The following is a 9,816-nucleotide window of genomic DNA, read 5'->3' as shown; positions in this document are numbered from 1 at the left end:
TACGTGTGTGTGTGTGTGTGTGTGTGTGTGTGTGTGTGTGTGTCTGGGGTATGGCTCTACTTGTGTGTGTATGAGTATATGTCTTTCTGTGTGTGAGTTGTGTTGTGTATGAATATATATATACTCTTCAAAAAAAGAAACGCAAAAGGGTACAAATGGGTTATAACTCCGATTTTATGTTTCCTACCGGTTCATGCTTTGTGAATATAAGGTCATTGCATGTCCCAAACACATTCCCACGGTTACATTCGATAAAACGCAGCTACTGTACAATAAAGTTCCAAAATGTGAATATTCGCAAAAACACAGCCACGTGCAAACCATGTCACCACTGCACGTGCGTTGTCTGCACGTGCAACATGAACACCGACAGTATAAAAGTGCAGGGTGTTCGCTTGCCTGGCCTCTGTATCTGGCCGACAGTTGACAATCCAGGACATGCCACGTCTCAGTGAACCGCAGAGAAACAATGCCATCGGCCGACTAGACGCAGGCGAATCCAGAACGGCCGTTGCCAGGGCATTCCATGTGTCCCCAAGCACCATCTCCAGACTGTGGGACCGTTACCAGCAACATGGATCAACACGTGACCTCCCTAGATCCGGTCGACCACGGGTCACTACCCCCGGGCAGGACCGCTACATCCGGGTACGCCACCTTCGGGAACGATTGACTACTGCCACCTCCACAGCCGCAGCAATACCAGGTTTGCGCAGGATATCCGACCAGACCGTACGGAACCGCCTACGTGAGGTAGGAATTCGTGCCAGACTTCCAGTTCGAGGTGTCATCTTAACACCACAACACCGTCGACTCCGACTGCAGTGGTGCCAGATGAAGATTGCCTCAACTGCGATGGAGACAGGTGTGGTTCAGTGACGATTCCCGATTTCTGCTCCGACGTCATGATGGAAGATGTCGCGTGTATAGGCGTCGTGGTGAACGTTATGCGGCAAACTGCGTGCAGGAAGTGGACAGATTCGGCGGGGGTAGTGTCATGGTGTGGGCAGCCATCTCACACACTGGCAGAACTGATCTGGTCCACGTGCAGGGCAACCTGAATGCACAGGGCTACATTGACCAGATCCTCCGGCCACACATCGTTCCAGTTATGGCCAACGCCAACGAAGTGTTCCAACATGACACCGCCAGGCCTCACACAGCACGTCTCACAACGGCTTTCCTACAGAACAACAACATTAATGTCCTTCCTTGGCCATCGATATCACCGGATTTGAACCCAATTGAGCATCTATGGGACGAGTTGGACCGACAGCGACAACCACAGCCCCAGACCCTGCCCGAGCTGGCAGCAGCCTTGCAGGCCGAGTGGGCCACCATCCCCCGGGACGTCATCCGTACTCTGGTTGCTTCAATGGGCAAGCGGTGCCAGGCAGTTGTCAACACACGCGGAGGCCACACCCGGTATTGACTCCAGATGACCTTGACCTTGGTGGTGTGTCCTATCACTTACTCACAATGGACTAGAGTGAATTGTGAACAATCCTGCAACATTTGGTAATTATCGGACTCACCATTCAATAATTAAATCAATTCTCCAAATGTTACGACAATGTGGTTTTGCGTTTCTTCTTTTGAAGAGTATATATATATATATATATATATATATATATATATATATATCATAGCTTTGTCGTGATAATGGAACAAAGAGGATCATATGAAATATCCCTTCATGCTATATAATGAGTCGTCCATGTGGCAGTATATATATGTTCAGGAATTAAAAAGACATTTAGATATTAAAACGTGATACCTGCAAAAATATTTAGTCACAGTACCAGCTATGACATTTTATAGACGCATTACGTTTGATAATCTTATTACCACCAAGAACTGTAACAGCGAGCTAAACATAGTTTATGCTGGCTATAACAGTGTATATTTTAAAAGTGTGGTGTGTCTGCAAAGGATTTTAGTCACAGTACAAGTTTAGATATATTCCTAGTTTATGCTGTTCATACAAAATTCAAGTGTGAGGTATCTACCAAATGATTTTATACACAGTATAACTAGTTTATGCTGGCTATAACAGTGTATGTTTTAAAAGTGTGATGCGTCTGCAAAGGATTTTAGTCACAGTACAAGTTTAGACATATTCCTAGTTTATGCTGTTCATACAGAATTCAAGTGTGATGCATCTACTAAATGATTGTAGACACAGTGTGACTAGTTTATGCTGGTTATATGATTTTCTAGTGTAATGTGTCTGCTAAATGATTTTCGGCAAGTATTTTTGAGATACAAACAATGGCACTGTATGGCAACACCTTTACGCGATTAACGGGTAATAAAAATAAAATGGGGCGGGAGGTAGCGCAAAGGTAAAGTGCTCGCCTGATGCACGTTCGGTCTGGGATCGATCCCCGTAGGTGAGCATAGACCGACCGAATTAGACGAGCACCTTACCGCTGGACCCCTTCTGATGATACAGTCTGTTAATAGTGGGCACCAAGCTAAAGGTCGCAACTTTAAACGTGTTTCATAATTTTAACAAAAACGCGACCTCGAATAACTACATGTTGATTCTGGCTGTACGAACATCAACGAGTGAATTAATCGTCAGAAATCGGTAGTGTTCGTAAACTAGGATGATGAATAAATTATTTTGCGTGACTAGCACCGTCGTTGAAAATCGAAAGTGGTGAAATTATTTTCCTAAATATAGGTTATCAGTTCGTAATCCTTTATCAGCCATCAACACCATTTATATGTATATGTTATTATGTGTAATATTTTAAAGAACCAATTTATGTCACTAACAAATTTAAACCACCGTAACTAAAATAATTGATTTATTAAAGTATTTATGATTGACCAGGATTTTTATGCCAAGGGACATAACTTTCGAAATTCTTGCCACTAATTTTAAGATTGTTTCTTTAATAGCGCACACAGAATCTTAAACTTTCATACATATTGCTATTATAAACACGACTGATTGATGCCAAAAATAAAATAAATTGCAAAAAAAAAGATTAATGAGCATAAATCATTTTAAGTCTAGATTTTGTCCCATATTTGACTAAATACAGTTATGGACGAAATGTTTTCAGCGTGACAATGGTAAACCAAAAGTATAAATGTAATACATAAACATGGCAATTTGGTGCATTTACAATGTGGAAATCAAATACAAGTATATATATATATATATATATACTTAACCAAAAACGTTTAGCAAGTTTTTGTAAATGACTGTTGCTTCCAAATAAATTAAAATAAAGTGATAAAACTTGGTAATATGTTAGTTGCATATGCCCTGTCGCTTTGGGTAATGAAAAGAACACAATTTGTCATATCGCACGCCGCTATGTGTACTGCACGTGCAAACGCGGTGCGCTCGTGCTGTCGCAGAAGCGCGTGCAATACGGATGTATTGAAATCACATTTTGATGCACTGAACCAACATTATCCAAAAACAAAAGGAAGAATTTATCCTGTTATAATGGGTCGCCGTCCAGGCTTAACGGAAAATCAACGTCATGAAGCAATGGGATGGCTTAACGCCGGCCAACGCGTACACGACGTCGCTCAGTACTTTCGTGTTCATGACAGTACCATATCACGACTCCGACAACGCGTACACCAAACTGGGCAAGTGCGAGATCGACCACGTTCTGGTAGACCACGATTAACTACTCCAAGGGAACAGAGGTATTTAGTGACGTCATCTCGACGTCACGGGTTCGAAAGTGCTCCTCGTTTAGCCCATACTTTGCAGCAAACCACAGGCACTAGAATTCATGCTCAAACTGTCCATAACCGTCTCCATGCTGCTGGATTACAAGCACGTCGCCCTGTTGTTGCTGTTCCCCTGACAGCGCGTCACATTCAGGCACGTCTGAGATGGACCAGAATACAACACTGGCGACGCAGACAATGGGATCAGACATTATTCACAGACGAATCCAGGTTTTGTGTTCAGTTTGCGGATTGTAGGCGTCGTGTATGGAGGCGACGAGGAGAACGATATGATGCAGACAACGTCATTCAGCATGACCGATATGGCGGTGGCAGCGTCATGGTCTGGGCCGGCATTCATGGTGGAGGTAAAACAGATCTCGTTTTCATTCACGGAAACATGTCTGCTCAACGGTACTGCGACGAGATCATTACACCAGTGGTCATTCCATTCCTGCAGCAGCATCCTGGCTTTCTGTTTTAACATGACAACGCTAGACCACATACCGCTAGGCTAACCACTAATCTTCTTGAGCGGAACCACATCCAAGTGTTGAACTGGCCATCAAAGTTCCCTAACTTGTCCCCAAATGAGCATGCATGAGACCTACTGGGCCGTAGGGTACGCGAAAACCATCCTCATATCCTTAATGTCCATGACCTACAAATTGCTCTGAACCGGGAATGGAACGCAATTACTGTTCCTGAGATTAATGGTTTCATTAGAAGCATGAGACGACGATGTACTACTGTCATCAATGCTGCTGGTGCACACACACATTATTGAGCCTCTCTCAACATTTTGGTAGATGTACCCCTTCGTTTCATCAGTTGACATTGAAGTGACGACGTTGACACCGTGACAACGTGTTACTGCTGGCTACATTTAGAAATGCTGTATCAATGAAATAATGTGTACAAATAAATTCAACATCCAATCAGATTGTCTGTATTTCATATCTTGTACGTAATTGCTAAACTTAGTTGGCACAGTATATATATATATATACATTGCATACATACATACATACATACATTGCAATTTGTTCACATATGAATATTTATAGTTCACATATATTTACCTATAATTACCAAATTAATTTTCACCGACAGCCCATAAGGACTCCATACCAACGTCTCTTGGTTTGTTAACTTCATAAAACAAAACACCTTCAAAACGTGAATTAATACGTTACTTAACAATGTTTACCTTCAGTTCAGTGTATTGTCATAAAAATTAAAATGCTAATACTTTGGCCGGAAGAATATGTGTATGATGACCAGAATGAATGTTTAATTAGTTTTAAAGCTAATGTCCGTTATTAAAGCATAATACAATTGCACTTTCAATGTTTTTTGTATGTCATATTGAAAATACTCTACACCAAATAGTTGTTTACCAACCCTGGGCTGTTGCCAGAAGGTACAGAGGGTAAAATTGCATGTATGTACCGAAAAATCTCTGAAATGAATGGATATATTTTGTTTTAAGTTTTAGATAGATTATAGTAAGAAAATTCTTATTTAAAATTTGTAAAAGTGCATGAAATGCAATGTCCAATACGAAAACCCATAACCAACCAATATATTTAGTTTTTATTACGTACCCTCAAATTATTTTCTGGTAGAAAGCCTGCTACCTCTGGCAGGGGTTGAAACAATTGGTCATCTAATTTTTAACTGTTACTATAAAATAATATAATTAATCACTTTTGGCTTGTAGCAGTTTAAAGCACAAATGACAATAGTTACCACTGGAAATAAGCATCACATATGTTGTTTTGTTTTACCTGTAGTATATTTTCACCAGGACTTCCTTCTTCCTTCATGAATGATTAAATAAAATAACACTGGATATATTGTCATTAGTTTTGTTTTATTCCAATATATAATAACAAATGTGTTTTAGTGTCAGTATGTGGAGCAAAATACCCGAAACAGTTGGTTTGAAAGCATGGTTACAAAATCCTAAAGATAAAAGGAACTTGCTCCTAACCTCAGCTGCTACATGTTATCTACATCTGTACAGGCCTGTAGGAACGATATTTGACGTTAAGTGTGTGTGTGTGTGTGGGGGGGGGGGGGGGTTACAGTCTCTACTGAGGGATACAAGCTAGAGTTTCATCTTTGTATCATATTTATTTATGTAGAGTAGGAAAAAATCAAAACATACATTTTTATGCTCAAGTGTGGGAGGGAGAACTAGCCCCCCCCCCCCCCCCCCCCGTCCGCTCCAACACCTGCCCCCTACCTCACCCCAGTTCCTACGAGCCTGGTGTGTTTTATATTAATAAATACAAATACTACATAGTGATATCGTTGATAGGACATATTAGTTGTAAAGTGATGTGTGGCAACATTATAATAATTTCCAATATTTCAGTCTTTCTATGACTGACTGTAGACAGTTTCGACAGATGGGTAACACGTTTGCTTGATAATTAAAAATACACAATTCAAACAAATACATTACAACATGGAGGACAGTTTGTTAAGATAGCAAAGTAAATTTTCCTCTCCTCATCTGATCAGCAGCACCAACATAAACATGTTCGCACAAAGTAGTATGGCTTTGGTGACTGATTATCGCCTATATGGTTCCAGCCATCTTACCCAGATATTTACTTTCGTTTTTAATTTTTCTCTTTCAAATAGCTATTCTCTACTTTATTAATTCGATGGACTTGTTTCTCAGGTTGAAAACACTTAATTTTAATGCCGCCTCTCTATTTCACTATTTCAAGGTAAATAAGTCGTACATTTACAACTTTAAAAAATCTAACCAACCACAAAAATATCCGACATAATAACTATTTTCTCGCTAAATGTGAAAGGTCTTCAATCTGATCACAAAAGACAAGATATTTTAATTTTTTTTACGTAGTAAAAGGTGTTCATTAGTTGCATTTTTATTTGCAGGAGACACATAGCTAAAAAAAAAAAGAGAAAAAAAAGACGAGAAACGTTGGGCTGCAGAATGGGGTTATAAATGCTATTGTTCCCTACGGAAGCTCAAATAGCGCCGGTGTTATGATACTTTTTAAGAATAATTTTGAATATACAGTGAATCATGTTATATGTGATAAAAATGGTCGTTATATTATTATAGACATCACTATAGAAAAATATCAATCATCATTAGTTGATTTATATGATCCAAAATCGGATTCCCCCATATTCTTCAAACACATTAAAGATCAGTTACAACGTTTACCGGGTTCAATTATTGTGACAGGTGACTGGAACGTGGTTCAAGATTATACGTTAGACACGTATAATTATAAACAAAGAAACAATATTTTATAAGTGTATTGCAGAAATAAAAGAATATCTAGACTTGAACGACCCTTGGAGAATAGGTAACCCAGATAAACGTCAGTACACATGGCGACTTAAAATATTTACTAAACAAAGTAGGCTTGACTATTTTCTGGTTTCAGAAGACATTTCAGCTTCAATTACAAAATGCTCTATAGACACAAGTTACAAATCGGACCATTCCCTTGTAATATTACAAATTCCATTCAATGACACAAAACGAGGACTAGGATACTGGACATTTAATGCAAGCTTACTATATGATCATAATTATACAAAACTTGTTAGAACTATTATTTCAGAAACTATTGAAGAATATTACATTTTTGGAGAAAACCGACAAACTATGATATTTTCAATTAATGATCAACTTCTTTTTGAAATTATTAAGATGAGAATAAGAAGCCAAAGTATTAATTACTCAACAAGAATAAAACAAGATATGGTAAAACAAGAAAAAAATCTTGAAAATTAAATATTAAATTTAGAATCAACATGGCATACTTTTACTTATGATGAATCCAGAATACTACATGAAAAAAAATTAGAATTTTAAACCTTGTATAATAAAAAAATAAAGGGAATAAATTTTAGAAGTAAAGCAAAATGGTATGAAGAAGGCGAGAAAAAACCCCAAAAGAATATTTCCTTAACTTAGAAAAAAGAAACTTTATTAACAAAAACATATATCAGAAATATTCGACGATGATAATATTACGAAAGAGCATTAGGGCCACTCCGTACTAAGAAAAAGTAGATCTCGACTTGTTATCTCGAGATCTCGAGATATAATACTACTTTTTCTTAGTACGGAGTGGCCCTAATGCTCTTTCGTATAATATGCTACAAACTGACAATTCAGAAATTTTGAAAATAACTTCAGCCTTCTTTAAAAAAATATATTCTAATAATTACAATAAACAATCAAAAACAAATTAAAAACAATTTTCTAGATACTGAAATAAAATTATCAGAAATTGAAAAAGATAGCTGTGAAGGTTATATTACTTTATATGAATGCAAGAGCGTATTAAAAAATATGATAAATGGAAAAAGTCCAGGATCAGACGGTTTTACAGCTGAATTTTATAAATTCTTTTGGAAAGATATCGGCACTCTCGTCTGTCGATCTATTAATCATGCATATAATTCCTGGAAACTTTCAGATTTTCAAAAACAAGGTATTATAACATGTATCCCAAAGGAAGGTAGACATAGACGCCAACTTAAAAACTGGAGACCAATCACTCTTTTAAACTTAGATTACAAGATTGCGTCAGGTGTTATCGCTAGTAGAAAGAAGTCAGTTTTATCAAACATTATAAGCGAATCACAAGCCGGTTTTTTAAAAGGCCGTTTTATTGGAGAAACCACTAGAACTATTTATGATATTATTATGGAATATTGTAAAACAAATAAAATCCCAGGTTTATTTCTAACAATAGATTTTGAAAAAGCATTTGATACGGTTGATTTGATTTTATAGACAAAATATTAGAAACATTTAACTTTGGATAATCTTTTAGAAAATGGGTAAAATTGTTATGTGTCGAGCTACTTTCTCTTGCAATAAAACGTAATGAATATATCAGAGGTATATAAATTAATAACATCGAATATTGCATATTTCAATATGCAGATGATACGAATTTTACTTTAGACGGATCAGATAGAACTTTATTAGAATTATTTAAAATAATTAAAAATGTTCCAATATGTTCTGGTCTTAAAATTAATTTAAACAAATAGGATGAAATGAAAAGCTTTGCCCACACATACCACTACCTTGGTCAAAAGAGCCATACGAAATTCTTGGTATAATTTTTTTCTACAGATCTCAATGAAATGCCTTTCCTTAATTTCGAAAAACAAATGACCAGAGCATGTAAAATATTATTCACATGGTCAAATAGATCGCTAACTATTAACGGTAAAATTACTATAATGAAATCTCAGATTCTGCCACTTTTCATTCACTTATTTCACTACCTGATACAGATAAAACATTTTTCAAAAGATTAAATACAACTTTTTATAAATTTATCTGGTATGGTAAACGTGATGAAATTAAAAGAACAATGCTTATGAATGACTATAAAAGTGGTGGACTTAAAATGCTTGATGCCATGTCATTCTGCAGATATCTAAAAGTAAAATGGATAAGGCGACTACTCACACCAGATGGCTTGTGGCAGAATCTTACAAAAACTATATTAACTGACTTTGGTAGTAAAACTATTTACAGCTTTCACAAAAAGCAACTACTTAAAACCGCGAAATGCATTTCAAATGTATTTTGGAAAGATGTAATTATTAATTATGCATTAATTAAACAAATCGAAATTGAAAGTGTAAAGCAATTTATAAATGAATCGTTTCTCAATTTTATTCTGCCTAAACATATAAAACTGTTTCTACATTGGCACAATCAAAGCTTGAAACAAATAAAATGCGTACTTACTGCAAATGGTGAAGTTAAACGATTTAATTCGGTACAACAACAATTCAACCTAAATGGCAATTATTTATTATATTTTAGACTAATTAATTATATTCCAAAATATCGGCTTTGTAGAATAAAATGTCATAGATTAAATATGGAAATAGCTGAAAGCGATCCATCAATAGCAAAAATACTAAACACCAATGATAACAAAATGATGTACAATATCTATATTACACGTATTTAATGTTCTTTAGAAAACATTTGTCACAAATGGTCCCAAAAACTCAACACCACAATCACCGAAACCATGTTATCACAATGCTTTGAACTTTTATGAAAAACCACCA

This window comes from Gigantopelta aegis, chromosome 5 (genome assembly GCF_016097555.1).
Source record: "Gigantopelta aegis isolate Gae_Host chromosome 5, Gae_host_genome, whole genome shotgun sequence".
Lineage (NCBI taxonomy): Eukaryota > Metazoa > Mollusca > Gastropoda > Neomphalida > Peltospiridae > Gigantopelta > Gigantopelta aegis.
The sequence above is the reverse complement of the archived record's forward strand: the minus strand, read 5'-3'. Positions refer to the sequence as shown.